At 37.6% G+C, this 17951-nt stretch overlaps 1 protein-coding gene across 2 annotated transcripts in view; it reads right to left on the bottom strand.

The window, feature by feature from the left end:
- The window catches only part of ETV1 (ETS variant transcription factor 1), a 90748-nt gene that overhangs the window by 43755 nt on the left and 29042 nt on the right, over positions 1-17951 (bottom strand). The window lies entirely within an intron of this gene.

Raw genomic sequence — 17951 nt, 5'->3', positions numbered from 1 at the left:
TTATAACTTATAAAACGTTACGATAGAAGAGGCTTAAGAACCTCAAGAATCAATTGTTTGGATTCTGACTTGAACAAACCAACTGAAAGAGACACCTTTCCAACAAATAAGGTATTTCAATGTGGACTAGGTATTAGATGTTTAAGAAATTATTGTTAATTTTGTTGGATGTGATAATGAAATGGCAGTTGTACCAAAAAGAGAGGTTTAAAGCTAAAGCTTCATAAAATATTTACAGATAAAAAATGAGCTCTGGGATTTTCTTTAAAATACTCTAGAAAAAAATGTATGAGGGAAGAATCAAATAGAAAAATGTTGATAAATGTTAAAAGCTGACTGATGGATAGGTGGGAGTTCACTACATTATTTTCTTTACTTTTACCTGAATTTGCAAGATGAAATGTTTTTTAAATGTGGGGGAAAAAAAATCACAAAAAATTTAAAGTAGTATTCTATAAGAAAATTCTCTCCCTGTGTGTGTGTGTGCTACTTCTTAGAATGACAAATATTGTATGATGCAATCTTGTAATACCTTAACCATGCATTTGTTGCTTTCTTAACAAATAGTTTTCCACTGTTTATTACTTACTTGAACATATACAACAAAATGTGTATACCCTAGTTCAGCACTTTAGATTAAGTAGTAGGTTTTATATTTTCCTAAGAAAAAGCAGTAGCAACATCAAAGGAACTCACTTTGCCATTCAACTAAGTAACAAATCATTATACCTGAGAGATGAGATCTAAATTATATGAATGAAAATGGATAAGAACTTAAAAGCTAATAAATTGCCACGTATGATGCAAAGTTTATCATATTTATCAAAATATCAAACATACCAGAGACTGCCATATTCAACACTACTATATTTTAAAAGTCTTTGGGACCACAGTGTAGGAAAAGATTAGTAAACAGGATGCAAAAGGCATTAACCATAAAAGAAAATAATCTACGAATTAGGTTTCATTGAAATTAAGAACTTCTCTTCATCAAGACACTAAGTTACAGACACCAAGAGAATACTTGCTATAGAAAGATCTGACAAAGAAATCATATTCAACATAATAAGAATTGCTACAAATTAATAAAAGAAAACAAGAGACCCAATTAAAACGGGCAAAAGACTCAAACGGGCAGTTCATAAAAGAAGATACCCAAATGACAAACAAATGAGCAACAAAGCAAGCATATATGAAAAAGTATTCAGCATCTTTACTCATCAGGAAACTGCAAATAAAATCACACGAGGTTTTCACTATAGACCCACTAGAACGGCTAAACTGAAAAAGACTGGCATTACCAAGATATGAAGAAGACCTAAAGCAATAAGAACTGCTTATATATGCTGCTAAGAGTATAAACTGACAAAAACACTTTGGAAAACTTTTTGAAGTATCTCCCAAGTCTCCATATAAATCTCCACTATGATCCAGTAACTATAATCTTAGGTAGATATCAGAGAGAAAGGATTGAATATGTTTACTAAAGTACATGTTCATAGCAGCTTTATTCATAATACCAAAAACTGGAAAAATTCCAATGTTCATTAGCAGAAAAATGGATGAGTAAATTGTGGCTTATTCATACCATGGAATATTCCACAAGAATTAACAAGGAACACATTGATGACACATGCAGAAATGTGGATGGTCTCACAGATGGTAAATTGAGTAAAAGAAGACAAACACAAAAGAGTATACAAAGAGTACACAGTATATGAATTTCAAGTACAGACCAAACTAATGGATAATGAAAGAATCTCCTTCTGTTGGTGGATGGGAGTGTTCATGACTGAGAAAGGGCACTAGTAACCTACTACAGAGCTGTAAATATTTTATATCTTGCTCTTGGCGGTGTATATATGAGTATATACCTATGTAAAATTCATCAAGTTATACACTTAAGATTTTTGCATTGCAATGAATGTGTATCTCCATAAAAAGATTTAAAAGTATGAGAAGCATCAAACAATGCTATACAAATTAAGATGTTTGAAAATGTCTGGCGGCCTCCTCTTCCAGCAGAGACATCTGATAATGTGCTTCAACTTCACATAATAAATAATTCCAGATGACTCACGGGAGGAATGACAAGCCTGGGATACCATTGGGAATGGTTGCTAGCAGGACAGTAGCCTCCTATCAAAATGTCCATTAATATCAACCTAGGAGCAAAAGGCATGACCCATCCTTGTAGATACACCATCTGGAGCTCTAGTGCTTTCAGACTGGCCCCATGAGTTTCCCAAAGTGACTTTAGAAGAAAGAACACATAAGGATCCCCAGAGTGCTATCAGAGGCAAGCAGATCCCTAAACAGGGGTTCCCCAAATTTGGCCAATCGTCAGATTACCGAGGGAAATTCTGAAAAAAAACTAACAGGCATTCCCATACTCCATATGTTACAGGTTCAGTTGTGTCCCCTCCAAATTTTATCCTGAAGTCCTAACCCCACCTCAGAATGTGACCTTATTTGGAAAATTAGTTAAGATGGGGTCATTAGGGTGGGACCCAGTTTGTGGTACCTTGTTATGGCAGCCCTAGCAAACTCATACCCTGTTCCCAGAAACTGATTCACTAAAGCTGGTATATAGATCAGGATTCTGTATCTTATAAAATTTTCTAGGTGATTCTCATAACCGGGCAAATTTCAAATCCACTATGATGCTTGGCAACACCTGGATCCAGTGTGTGCTGCACTGAAACAGGTCCAGTACTTGAAACGACGTTTTTAAGAAAACTAACAAGGTCTTCCTTTTTGTTAGATGCCAACACTCAAGGATTCTCACAGGTTCTCCAAGAAGTTTAGGGCTCCCCTACTCTCTCCGTGTGTGGGCCTCTTAATCACTGTGTGCCCTTGGAATCGTGACTTTTTTTTTCTAGTCGTAAGCCAAATGCTAGGATTTTTTTTTTTTAATTGCCGTGTTGAGGGGAAAAAAGAAGCCAGCCTAAGATCGTCAACCTTTTGCACAAGAACCAGAGCTACTTTATTTTCCTCATTTTCACTTTTCTGCTTCCTCGAGATTTTAGATCACAAAAATGACTTCCGTTATTTATTATTCTTCAGTAAGGGTAGTACAGAGACTCACTCCCACCAGAGAGGGCTGAGCTGAGACCCTGTTGGGTATTTCATCACAGGGCTGAGAGCCTGAGCGTCTGTGAACAGGCAGTTTTCCAGCTCACTGGCACAGTCACAAGTGGAAGCAGCACATTCATTTTGTGCAATTTGCTTTACCTTCCCACAAGGAGTTGGTGCATGTAAAAGGCTGTTAAGTACTAAATTATTCCTTATCAAATCACCATCATCTGGAGTCATGATCAACGCTAATTAAATTACTTTCGCTGAACATGGCTCCAGCCTGCTGCCGAGGCTGCTTAGGTACATTTCATCTCGCTTACTGTGCTGTCCTGGCTGGCTCTGGAACCAGGGCTACAGGAATCGGCATTGTTTGTAGTTTTAATTAAAGTGAATCTTTCCTTCTTCAAGTGTATCAAATCAAGTGAGTTAACTCCTTCATTTCATTTACAAAGAAGTGATGGTTCCCAATGATATTATATTATATCCTTATCCCTGACTTCAGACAGTTCAGATCATTTATCTATGAAATCTGCTGTCTTCCTCAAACACGTTTCCATGCAAACTTTTAGGACCCGCAACTCCTCTGGACAATCAGATTTTTAGGAGGAGAAACCAAGAGAACTCTCAAGAGATGATTCTTGCATTTTTTCTTTGATGGAGGCTTGACCTTTAAAACCACATCTTAAGGCTGACTTACAATGACTGAATTCCTCTAATGGTTAAATGTAAGTGCTCCAAAGTACCAGGACTTTAAAAAATGCACTTCCAAAATAAACTTAACCACTTCTTAATTCACACAGTTTACTTGGGTTTATGGTATTCATCATAAAGTATTTGTTAGATTAGTGATTGTTTTCATTTTAGAACTATGAACTATGAGGCATCATCTTGGATTCCATTTTTTCTGCCCACATTTTTGACCAGAGACCCACTCTTGTTGTCATCGCTCTCCTGGAGCACAGAAATCCCCTTGGCTTTACAAATGCAACAATGCTGGTATACAACCAAGTCTTTGGCTCAGGGTAGACATATAAGTCATATGTGAACACCTACAATATTAGAGATGGAGATAATGAATTTAAAAATGTGCTCATAGGAGAATAATTTCCTAAACAGTCATGACCCTGGAGTATTTTTTGGCACCACTAAATTGAGAACAGACCATGTTATGACTTACTGGTTCATGTTAGTCCAGAGAATAAACAATGAAACTTATGAATTGAGTTTCTGTTTATATTTCTATAGTGAACATGATATAAATTTAAGAAAGATAATATGCTAAACTGTAGGTGTTAACATACTGAACTCTGGTTGAGTTTGGAATAGTGCTAGAAAACACCAGCTATAATGCTTTTTTTAAAAAAAAAGACTCAAATTTACATAGTATTATAAAGTTTTCAAAGAATCTTCACCAACTCTCGATTCTCATCATTCAAGATAAGGACATTAGCATTCCAATTTTGCAAAAAGAATTTTTAAAGGCATGAAGAAGCTAAGCTTCATGTCCAACTAAAGACCGAGGACTAACTTATAACAGGCTAGGAATTAAAGCCATGGGCTTTGGGCAGCAACTCTTGAACCCTTGAGCATACAATTCAAATATATTTTTGAATAAGCACACTTAAGGTCTCCTTCATGCATGAGCACCACTACATTATATCAGATGTTTCTTTATCCATTTACTTCTTCATTAATTCATTCATTTTCTACAGCCCAGACATTATGCCAGTTGCTAAGGGGCAGGGAATGTGGAGCTATAGAAGAAGCTGAACAGTAAGGCACAGTCCTAACCACCAAGAGCTCACAGAAGTCCAATTAGAGCTTTATTTAGTTGTTTTTTAAAGAAAAGTTCTAATAAATAAATTAGCCGGTCTTCTTTAAGCTTGATCAATTCATGTGCATGCTATGCATATTTCTGTATACATGACCTTAATAATACATTCTTGCACTTGTATCTAAATGAAGACACTTAGAGCATTCATGCTTGCTTTTAGGCATTCTGCCTTCTTTCAATTTATTGCTGTGGCCAAAGGCATTTAAAAATTCACACCACTCATATTCCACTGAAGGAAAAACATTGCTATCCAACATCTAAAGCTTCCCCTTGATTCTGATAACCAAAATGTCACAAGCGATGGGTCCCCTTCTCTATGTGGACACTGAATGTAAATACGGTGATAAATTGTCTTAGCTCTGACCTTTCACTCTGCTTTCCTCCCAACTCTTATCCTAAGAGTGAAATAGAGCGGTAATTTCTGTGAGTACAAAACAATTACCCTGCAGAGAGAAGCACATCAGATTTTTAACTACTACTTCTGTAAACAAAACTATGTCTTTGAATCACATCTGTAGTTTTTGAATCAATATTAGCTGGGAATTTAGAGCCTTCATGAGAGTCTCCTGAGTTTGATGTTGCGATTTCTGGTCTGCTCAAAAAGTCTGTTTTAGAACGGTCTACTGTACAGTATTCTAGGACAGGGGTTAGCAAATTGCAGCCCATGTGTCAAATCCAGCTTCCCACCTGTTTTGGTAAATAAAGTTTTATTGGAACACCATTCTACCCATTCATTTAGGTAGAGTCTAGGACTACTTTGAGTAACAATGGGGTATTTGTGACAGAAACACTTTGACCCACAAAGCCTAAAATATTTACTATCTGAAAATAGAAAAACAGAAAAAAATGTCTGCTGATCCCTAGTCTAGATTATGGTCTGCAATGAGAAAGGAGAAAGATCTGGTACAGTGACCCCTGCTAGTGATAGGGAACAGCTAAATTAGTTAACAACGGATATTTAATTTTGCTTCACTAACCCTGTGTTTACTCTGGCTGTGTAGTCAATTTAAAGGGATATACACAAAAAAGATGGTGAAAAACATGACATGATATTCAGGCTCTAAAACACTAGAAATTTATGTGTTTTGAGGTATTTCAAGGCATTTACTTAGACCATGGTTATGTATAATGCAGAGAGTTTTTTACACTTGTCTACAAAATATAGCTGAGGAAGTCAAAACAAATCATTCTGTGGACACAAAAGTGTTTGTAAAATAATTTCACTTGGCTATATCAGCAAATTAAAAAAAAACTCTGTAAAAAGGGGAAAAAGTAAATGGTATACATAAATTAGGTTATTTAAGACCAGATACAAGCATGGCATGAAAAATGCATGTAGCCTTTTATACAAATATATATAGTTGGGAATACACTCACTAGATGAAAAGCATTCACTTTAAGTTAACATCACTTCAATTTCAGGTGATAAATGGGTGGCAGTGACCTCAATTAGTACTGGGTTAAATTCCAGAAGCAAAGGGGAAGGCTTGTGTACAAATAAAGACAATAGTGTCACACACTCCGTAAATCCATCTTCCAAGTCTTACAGAAAATCGGCAGGCACTTCTGCTGCATCTGAGCCTCTCAAAGATTCTTTTCCAGTACATTTACTTCTTCCAAGCCCTCCCCACCCCCACTGTGTACACATACCACTCACACATACACACACCAACATCCATTACTAAAGGGCCTAATCTCAGCTATCAGCAGAGTGCCTCTATGGGGCCATTAAACCATTTCTCTTGTTTACAGTGCCCGAAGAAAGATGTGAATTATGTCTGTGACAAAACAAGCGATAACATTTCTAAACTGCTATCAAAATGCAAACTGAAACACATTTAAGGACAGAGACCCTGATTCCACTTTCCATGATTTTCCATTATTTGCAGCATCTGGAAATAGATTCACCTATAATATTTCCGAGACAAAAATTCAGACCACTGCACGGCAAGTCGATATATATTTTTTCTGAAAGAATATTCTATGAGAAAAGCAGTTATCAAAAAGATGATACAATGTTTCTTAAAGGAATATTATCAGTGGGGATAGATCCCATACCTAGTTGGTCCTTTGATATTATTTTGGCAACGCATAGAATGCTGCTCCGTAGTAATCACAAAGGTAAAGTAAGGGAGACTCTCACCTCTTGTTATCAATCTCAGAATTTTTAAATTGAAAACATTAGCTATGATCAAGTTTTAGCGACTGAGCCGGTGTTTGTACACAGAAACCTCTGTGCTAAAGGAACCATAAGTGGACGCCCTATGGGTAAAAACATAAACAAGAGGAGCTACTTTAATTGGAGGAAGGCAAACAGTCATCAAACTGCCCCTGCATTGCTCCCAGAAGTAAATGTTCGGCACATGCAAGGAACTTCCTGGGCAGTCTGAAAACCAGAACTGAATCTCAGAGAAGCCACACCTTTCTCAGAAGGGCATATCAAACTTTTTTTCCTAATCCCAAACTCCTCCTATCAGTAACAGGGACTGCATGCTCCATTGCAGGGATTCCTGAATGGTCCTGCCAGGGGTGTACATACCCGAACAAAAGAGGGGATGGAGCTTGAAAAAGTCCCGGAGGTCATCCTGCACCCCACAGCCCCATCCAGAAACTGGTGTGGTGTCTACAGACGTGGAAACCAGTGCTGAGGACAGAGCCAAAATCAGAAGCCAGGAATCCTCACAATCTACAGAGAAAAGCCTCACGCAAGACAGTTATTTCTTAAAAGTACACTTCATAATTCAACTTTCTCTACACCACAGACTACCATTATGCCATCTTAATAGAATAGAATGGACAAGTATTCTGGATTTGGAACCCTCCCTCTTAAAAGCTAGCGGTGATAGCGAGACGCAACCAACTATGACTCATCTGAAGGTCACTTATCTACCAGTCCTGATGGTCTAAACCAGAGGTTGCCAATGTTTCTGTTTGGTTCACATAGTGGCTTCAAATAATTTCAATTCGTTGTGATCTTTTTTTTTTTTTTTTTGCGGTACACCGGCCTCTCACTGTTGTGGCCTCTCCCTTTGTGGAGCACAGGCTCCGGACACGCAGGCTCAGCGGCCATGGCTCACGGGCCCAGCCGCTCCGCGGCATGTGGGATCTTCCCGGCCCGAGGCACGAACCCGTGTTCCCTGCATCGGCAGGCGGACTCTCAACCACTGCGCCACCAGGGAAGCCCCCGTTGTGATCATTTAAAAATCAGCTTAAAAATCTTTTTCTGGTTTAAAATTCTGGCTTCTCTAGAAAAAAAACACAATATCCAGCAACACTGAATCCACTTTCCAGCCTGAAAAATAGGACAGCAGTTGACTGAGCCCTATATCAGCTTCCCCTTTGGCCACAACCCGTGTTTTCCTATTTGTCACAGTTCCCACCATCGCTACCACTCCACACCCCATTCTCTCTGGCACTAAATTCACTTCCCTCATTTCTATGCTTAGCTTGAGAGTTTTTACACCTCATCAAACACATAGCTAAGAAATCATTAGTCAGTGTGTTTCCACATGTGGATGTGCATGTGCCCAGACACACACACACACACACACACACACACACACACACACACACACACACACACACACACACATTACCTCTAATCAGCAAAAATAACTATTACAAAACTCATAACACGCTCTGGCTTAGGTACTCAAGCACTCGTTCTCAGGCAATAGGGCAGAGCAGTAAAGGTAACAAGTACTTAAATCTGCCTGGTTTCAAATTTTGCCACTGTTACTTACCAGTTGTAAGACTGGGCAAGCCTCTATGTACTTCACTTTCCTCTTTTATAAAGTCGGCATGATAATAGCACCTGCCCTGTGGAGTCGCTGTTAAGATTAAATGGGATGCTACGTGTAAAGTACGTAAGTGCTCAATAATATTAGCTATTGGCATTGCTATGATTCAAACCCAGAATATTTACACACGACAGCTAAAAGAGAACACGTAGATCACCCAGAAACATAACAGCAGTGGCTAAGAGCGTGGAGATGTAATTTGGCTTTGCTACTTACTAGCTTAAGGACTTCTGGTCAACTAGGTAGTTGCTACAGGATTCAGTTTCTCCCTGTGTAATATGGGGCTTATCATAGACCTTCCTCATGGGGTTTGTGTGAGAATTAAATGAGGTAAGGCACAGGAGAACTCTGAAGAGTACCTGGCACGTGGTAAGAACTCAGGAAACGTTAGTTATTACCATTATTACTCCAAGCACTTCCTTTCACAGAAGATAAACTGAAACTCAAGAAAGTAAAGTGACCAATGATAGGAACGGGACTTCAACCATCAGAGTGTTACCATACTACGTTTTCTATTTCATCTTGTTTCCAATTTCATAGGGAAACTTCACACATACTACACATACTACTTCACAGTAGTTATGTCAAGTCAACTACTCACTAAGAACAAAAAATGTACACATGGAGAAGAATCTATAAGGAAGGTACCTTGACGAGAGGAAAAAGCAAAGTGTGGCCTGGCAGAATGAGCGTTGGATAAGGAGTCAAGTACTCTGTACCTAATTCCTACCACCGCTAACTAGCTGTGTGACCCCAGGCACAGTGTGCAACCTCTCTGGGCTTCTGTTCCTCATCTCCAAAACGAAAGCATCAGACTAAGCAATCTTGTAGTTCTAAAATGTAACTCTGGGTTAAGTACCTGCTTGCTGCTGATGTCAAAGAAAAATGTAAAAATCTGATGCAAGAATTCAGAGGGCATAACTTCTGAGGCCACACAGCTCTAAGCACCTCAATAATCCCCGAGGGCATTACTGGATTTTAGCAAATGGTGGTCACTGAAATTCATAATGAGACTTAATCACCAAGAAAAGGCAAAATTGGGTGTAATCTACTATATTCAAGAAAGGAGGGTGCATAATGCACATTAGAAAGGTGTACATATGGTTAACATTTTAAAACACTTGATGCTTTAAAAGGCGTTTCATGGACCACCTTCTTTCCAGCTGATGATGAAAAGTAATGTTATTATGTTGATAAAATAAAAAGCAGAATCAAAAAGTTATATTCCTAGTTTAAAAGCATCACAAGCACCATTAATTTAAAAATAGAGAGACCTCGGACAGTGTTGATTCATTCCTCTGAATTTTAAAGCCTAATCCTACTATAACAGTACTTCAGCAGTAGCGGTGCTAAACGATCCTCACCTTCACAATTTAACTGCCAGGAGAAAGTGCCCTGGTGGGAAACTGGTTCTTCCATCTGGAAAAGGGTAAGAACAGGGAAAAGAAGACCTAATGTAAAAACAATCCAAATCGAATCAGTTTTGCATTCTGTACTGGCTTCAAATCAGATCTTCCTTCCCCTACTGGTCCAGTAGATGGAAAGCAGCACGACACTATTTTTTTGGAAAGAGATTCTGTACAGCGAGCCCAAACAGAGAGTACTTCATATCCAGCTGGCAGGAATCAAACCTGAACAAGCTGCAGCTATTTGAGAAACAGATCTAATAAACTGAAATGAAGTTCTGAATCAAGATGCCCACCCAAACCCACACCCCTCAAAAACTGCCCTACTTCATCAATTACCTACTTACGACCTTTATAAATACACAAGATACCTCTTCTGCAGAAATTGTTCCATTGTGCTTTGATATAGATACTCGTTAAGACCTATACGGTTACAAAAATTAATATTACTTCTCTACCTTGTAATTCTGTAATTTCTTTCAAATAATGGACAACACTGTCTTGGAAAAGGCTGACCAGTATCTTATTATTCCTAGCTGACTTGGAAGATGCCAACACTACCTGGTGTTTCTCAGTCTAGCATGAAGAAGTTCTGAAGAAGGCCACGACAGATGGGCCCTGCTGAATACCCAGACACCAAGAGTGCTCTGTCCTCGATACTGTGTGACCATGAAGACAGCTCCTTCCCATAGGAAGGACATGTAAAAGGTGGGCTTCTTCTATCCTGCACCCCCCTGCCTCGTCCAGCTCTCCAGAACAAACCCCAGAGTACCACCCTCTGCAAACTATCTGTATAGATCTCTAACAAGTGGTTCAGATAAAAGGTGGTAAATATATTCTTTGAAATCTATTGATTAAAAAAAAGAAAGTAGACGACAGTAGAGAAGAACCAAGGCAGATAGTAGTATCTAAGGATATTTTTACTTAGAAGTAGCAAACAATAAATGTAATCTTTAATCTTCCTTTTTTATTAAATCACAAATACAGAAGCTCCAACCTAAAATTTTACATTAATTACTCTATAGACCATAGTAACATAAAAAACAAAATTAAGATGATATTTCATTGCCAAAGAAGACTGCCAATTACTAACATGCCTGTCATCACTTTGGAATAATAATTAGTAAAAAGACCAGCAGTTTTCTATGATTTGTAAGTCTTACTCACTAAGAACAAGTAGTCAAATAAATAAGTTTTTATGAAATAAAGTATAACCACTTTCTCCAGTATTATTTTCAAAGCAATGAAATAAGTCATTAGTGATGCAAAGACTTGCTTAAACGAATTTGGTGGTCTTCAGAACTAGAGCAGTATAATTCTAAATTTAGAATTCATCTCACATGTAATGGCTTGAACTAGAAAAGTCTTTAAATGAGCCCAGAGGTAAGAGAAATGGTACATGGGCGACAGAGTGAATACCACCACCAAGACAACTGAAATTCCAAACGTATATGTCACACTCCCAAGTCTAACAAAATTCTATTATAGCACCATTTCTTCAATGTTTGGGCTTTACTTCTTTTAATATTCACCTCTTGAAAAGAATCTTTCAATTCTGATTTGGTGACCCGGTACTGTTTGAAAGATTCTATTTTCTTTCAAATTAGTGAATCCTCACTTTCGATTCATAATTTCAACATACTTTTCCTCCAGGCTGTATGTGAAAGAGACTGTAATTTGCATGGTCTTAAATTGACCACTTTAGTTCCAAAATGATACACGGGATAAGTAGGATACAACACTCAAATGGCTGAAGTACACCTGCAGTATTCTGATGTCACTCTCCTGAAGACATGATTGAGAACAATTCAGACATTATTAGCCACTTGGCTCCTTGTTCAAAAAGACACCATCGGGAGTCAAAGTTGAAAATATTGTGAATACCAGAGCTAGAAAAGTTTACCCCACAAAGAAAGGCAGCTGCCTAGAGCCAAAAAAAGTACCTTTCAGTAAATGCCAATAAAACTTTACAGGCTGCCAAAATAACAAAGAGTAATTACAAAGGAAACTTTGTAATTTTCCTGACAATAAACACCTTCTTAAAAAAGAAATTATCTGTCACTTGGCCTCAATTGTTACAGATGTTACTACTAATGAGGATAAATCACACAAACACATCTTACTTAAACCAACTACTAATTTGGTACAAAATTTTTAGAATTTCTTCCCCAAAATAAATTTGGGGATTTTCTTTAAATATGCCCTGTAATATTGAATTCAAGGTACACTAGAGCATTTTCCATGAGAAATTACCATTCTTACAGAAAAGATTTTATCCAAACTATTTTGCCCATCTTGAAAAATGGTTATTTAACTGTACCAGATTAAGAACTCTCTCCAAGAAAAGGGAGATTCATGAAATATAAAAGTAAATACTATGATTTGGGAGCCACATTTTTAACCCCAAAATAGCCTTTATGAAGAAAAAAATGTTTCATTATTACGTAGAAACATTTAGAAAAGTGCACGTTGTTTTTCATACAGCAGATAATACTGCTGACCAAACTTCCTTATGAAAATCCATAAGATTTTCTTAAAAAATGAGACTCATAGCTAAGTAGAGTGTTCGCTTCCTAAACTGTGACAATACCATCAGCACCTCCAGATGCCAATCAAGCCCTTTTGTCATTTCTTAACAATAAATATTAACTTAAAAAATCTATGGCACGAGTGATATCAGAATAACTCTAAAAAGTCTCTACTGACACAGGCCCAGCCTTCATAAATAAAACAAGTAAACAAGCCAAAGGATGAAGGGAGCTTTGGATAGGCTTAAACATGGCCATGAAATAAACAGTCAAGAGATACCACATAAGATACAGTATTTAAGGAGCTGATTTTACTTTGCAAATGTTTCAGAAAGCAAATGTAAACAATCAGTGTTTACACAGATCGCATTTCCACAGCTAAAGGATATAATCCCAAGAAAACTGTTACTGGGATGAAGAGTCTCAGAATTACACTAGCATTTTTTAAGTGGTTTCTGTGATTTCTTAACATACTTATTTTTAAAAGATTGCTTCCAGGGCTTCCCTGGTGGCGCAGTGGTTAAGAATCCGCCTGCCAGTGCAGGGGACATGGGTTCGAGTCCCGGTCCGGGAATATCCCACATGCCACGGAGCAACTAAGCCCGTGTGCCACAACTACTCAGCCTGTGCTCTAGAGCCCGCAAGCCACAACTACTGAGCCCACGTGCCACAACTACTGAAGCCCGCGTGCCTAGAGCCCACGCTCCGCAACAAGAGAAGCCACTGCAATGAGAAGCCTGCTTGCTACAACTAGAGAAAGCCTGCACACAGCAACGAACACCGAATGCAGCCATAAATAAATAAATAAATAAATTCATTAAAAAAAAAATAGATTGCTTCCTTTGAATATAATTTTTTTAAAATGTATTATATTATAGATCAAATTAATTTTTTTCTACAGGAAGACATCTCTAATTTTTAATTGGCATAACAGTTGGGAGTTATGAATCACAAATGCACCAAGTCAGTTTATGGTACTACATAAAGAGTTTAAGAGACTACTCTTGTCCACTTTCACAACCTTCACAATGAACAGTTATTGAGAAAGACTTTAACCATGGATATACTTTTTAAATATGATTTTTATACCCTGCAGCCCAATTTATCTCAAGACATATTTATATAAATTTACAATTATAGGTGGCTTACTTGCTATGATCTAGGGATATATAATCATGAAAATAGCTGAAAATACGAAATCAAGTATTACACAACTATTTATTAATTACACACACTGATAACCTTAGAAATTTCCTTAATTTTCACCCTATTCACAGTATTCCAGAAGGGCTTCTTAAATGTGCAGAAAATTATCCCCAAATTTTTATTACACTTCATAGAGTTGTTGATGTAACTTCGCAGCTGCTAGTTCAAAGGAAGTCTGTTCCTTTTTTCCCCTACTCTAGAGCCTTCCTATTGCATGATCCCACAAGTGCATCCTTGAGGTTACATTACAGGGGGAAACGCCATGTAATAAGATCATTCTGCTTGGTCCTTCAGGAACCAGCCCTGTCTGATAGGAACCAAGATTTCTCACCGGTTACTAAATTTGGCTCCAGAGCAATAGTGTCATGGCAACTTTCCAATGTACATTTTTTACTTTGACTTGCTAATTGCAAATAAGGGGAAATTAGATTACCACATTAAACATAAAAGGTAGAGCATAACTAGGTAGCAGTATTGTACAGGTGTTATTGGAAATAGAAAATCACAGCACGGAGGCAATAATATTTGTATATTACAAATCTTTTTACTTCTACTTTGGACAAAGTGTTTTGTGGTAACATCAAGATACATATCAAATCATACTAATCTTTGCACAATGCAAGTCTTTATGTTATTCATAAAATATAGATGCACTAACTGGGAAATAAATTCTGCATTGGATTGTATTTTCACATAAATTTCACTTAAATAAATATTAGTTACTAATACTCCTTGTGGATTTAAAAAATTAAAGATGTAAGGTATATATAAATGGATCTCCATGCTCAAATGAGTTGGTATATCCAAACAATCAATGTATTCGCATGTTTAACTGCTTTCTTTTAAAACTGTCAAAACTAGATTTACTGCTGTGTCAACCTAAAGCACCTATTTAAAATTTGCCTCTTGAGATGCTTAGATGTTAACAGCAAGCCCCTGTGAATAAACGGATATTATAATGCCTACTGTAGATCACAAATTATACAGGAATAATCATTTTTTCTACAACTTAGTGATCAGAGGATGACAGACAATGAAAACAAACAGCGTTTTTTCAAGCTGCTTAATGTTTTACCGATGTAACACAATGTAGGAAACTCATGAGTAAAATGGACTTTTTAATATTTCTTTTGTATGTTGTATTCTGAAATATAATCTCATTCTTTAGAACACAGAGCTCTACCAATGCGTCTGCTATAACTGCAGGTGTAAAGTCACTATTAAGTGTGTCAAATACTATAGCCAGCTGATATGTTCGGCAGCTTATATTAGCACTTAAACCACACAAAGAAGATTTATACAGCCCTCCTTTGTAACTGACATTTCCAAGAAACTAGAAAAATATGAAGATGAAAGAGGACTCGGCTCTCCTTCCGTGTGTGCAAATAGGAAAGATGAACTTTGGAGAAACACAAGGTACCACCCACAAAACAAGTGTATGATCACAAACAAAACAGGCCTGGTTTGCATTCTCCACCTCGTTCCTTTGAAGTTAATCGAAGCTTTGTAAACTGAGGGTGTGCATAGGGATAAATATTGTCAGATTAAGCTTGATTTCCCTCTCCCTTTACAACTGCATGCATATAAATTCTTAGCCACTGCACATTTCTTCAAATTTACCACATTAGATTCCACCGACATAATTATAACATTTCTGATACAGGTGCATTACTTAGTATGTATCTCTTTTAAATATGGTTAGCTACAGTGTGCTTATATGCTGAAATATATGAACAAAACACATAGGGCTTCCCTGGTGGCGCGGTGGTTGGGAATCCGCCTGCCGATGCAGGGGACACGGGTTCGTGCCCCAGTCGGGGAAGATCCCACATGCCGCGGAGCGGCTGGGCCCGTGAGCCATGGCCGCTGGGCCTGCATGTCCGGAGCCTGTGCTCCGCAGTGGGAGGGGCCAGAGCGGTGAGAGGCACGCGTACCGAAGGAAAAAAAAGAAAAAAGAAAAAAATATATATGTTATGCGCCTTTGTTTTTTTCTCTCCACTTTCTCTTCCTCAATAACATGACATCTGATTTCATGCTTAGAAATTTCCAGGCTGGCCTGTTTGTCCTTAGGAATAAATCCCAAATGTACCTGACGGACTTTTGCTGACTCACAAATGTTGACTGTGACCTATCACATTTCATCTTCCCACTATCCAATGCACACCTAATCTCCAAATACTGCTGCCTTTCCCCCCAAAGGACAGAAAATGCTCAGGCCTTCTTCAGAGAAATTAACACCTGGCCTTCATCTCACCTCACGGGCCCTCCCATCATGACTGGGGAAATCACACAAATCACAAAGAGCCAGTTGAGGTGGCGGATGCACAGAAGTATTGCAAATTGGGCGCTAAGAAGGATTACGTGCCTAACTTCTTGGGCACTAACTACTAGTCACCTTGAGCAAATCGTTTTCCCCCACCAACCTTAGTTTTGGCACAAAACTCTATCTCGAACAGCATAGGATAGTAGTTATGGGTGTAAACTCTAGAGTCAGATCTGCAACTTGGTCACTGTGTGATCAGAAACAATCCACTTAACCACTCTGTGCCTCAATCTTCCCACCTGAAAAAAAGGAACTAATAGTTTGCAGTACACAAGGTTGTTGTAAAGATTGGATGATGCATGAAGATATATAAAAAGTGCTTAGGAAAGTACCCAGCACACAGGGAGCACTAAACAAGTATTCACTACTACTGCCCATGAAGGGTGGATAATCTCTAGGTTCATTTCATTTCATGGATCATTTCATTCCATGAATCTGGGTTTCTAGTTCCAGGTCATGTTTCATTTGCTTCATGAAGACATTCTCAACTACTCCAATTTACATTAATCTCTTAAAAAAGCTATAGAAGTTATGTAACATTTATTTAATTTGTTAGTCATGCAGGACTTTTATTAATTTTATAATAGTAATAGTGTCAATAATTATGAACGCCCTGATTAGTTGTATGCTTGTTTCCTTGTTCCACATCTATAGCATCCTTACCATTGAGAGCCTTTTTGTAAGCTGAGGAAATGGAAGTATTGGGAGACTAAGTGACTTACTAAGATCACTGAATTAGAAAGTAGTAGATCAAGTTATGAGCCTAACTAGTAGGACCCCAGAACCTGTACTCTTAGCTGCTATGTTAACTCCTCACTCTACTGTATCTTAACTATCCCAGGCATATTTCACCCTCTTCTTCCAAACTTCCCACTATGTTTTTTGAATTCAAGGATCATGGTTTTGGTTTTTAACATATTTTTATGCAAAAGAACTGTATTCCATGTAAATAAAGACTTAAATATTTGTCTATCTTTATCTTGGCACTACATCTATGCAAATAATTCACACAATTTCTAAAATGGAATGACTCTTAACCATGGTTTAAAAATGGCTGGGTCTCAGAATTCTAAATTGTTGATATACTTTTTTTCCTCTACTAGAAATAAACTGAGGGAAAAAGATATTCCATGCAAATGGAAATCAAAAGAAAGCTGGAGTAGCAATACTCATATCAGATAAAATAGACTTTAAAATAAAGAATGCTACAAGAGGCAAGGAAGGACACTACATAATGATCAAGGGATCAATCCAAGAAGATATAACAATTATAAATAGATGTGCACCCAATGTAGAAGCACCTCAATACATAAGGCTACGGCTAACAGCTATAAAAGAGGAAATCAACAGTAACTATAATAGTCGGGGACTTTAACATCTCACTTACACCAATGGACAGATCATCCAGACGGAAAATTAATAAGGAAACACAAGCGTTAAATGATACATTAAACAAGATGGACTTAATTGATATTTATAGGACATTCCATCCCAAAACAGCAGATTACACTTTCTTATCAAGTGTGCATGGAACATTCTCCAGGGTAGATCACATCTTGATCACAAATCAAGCTTCAGCAAATTTAAGAAAACTGAAATCATATCAAGCATCTTTTCTGACCTCAAGACTATGAGATTAGAAATCAATTACAGGGGAAAAAAACGTAAAAAACACAAACACATGGAGACTAAACAATACATTACTAAATAACCAAGAGATCACTGAAGAAATCAAAGAGGAAATCAAAAAATCCCTAGACACAAATGATAATGAAA

Source organism: Neophocaena asiaeorientalis, unplaced genomic scaffold (assembly GCF_003031525.2).
Source record: "Neophocaena asiaeorientalis asiaeorientalis breed wild unplaced genomic scaffold, Neophocaena_asiaeorientalis_V1.1 scaffold70, whole genome shotgun sequence".
Taxonomy (NCBI): Eukaryota; Metazoa; Chordata; class Mammalia; order Artiodactyla; family Phocoenidae; genus Neophocaena; species Neophocaena asiaeorientalis.
This window is presented reverse-complemented; position numbering and strand designations above follow the sequence as displayed.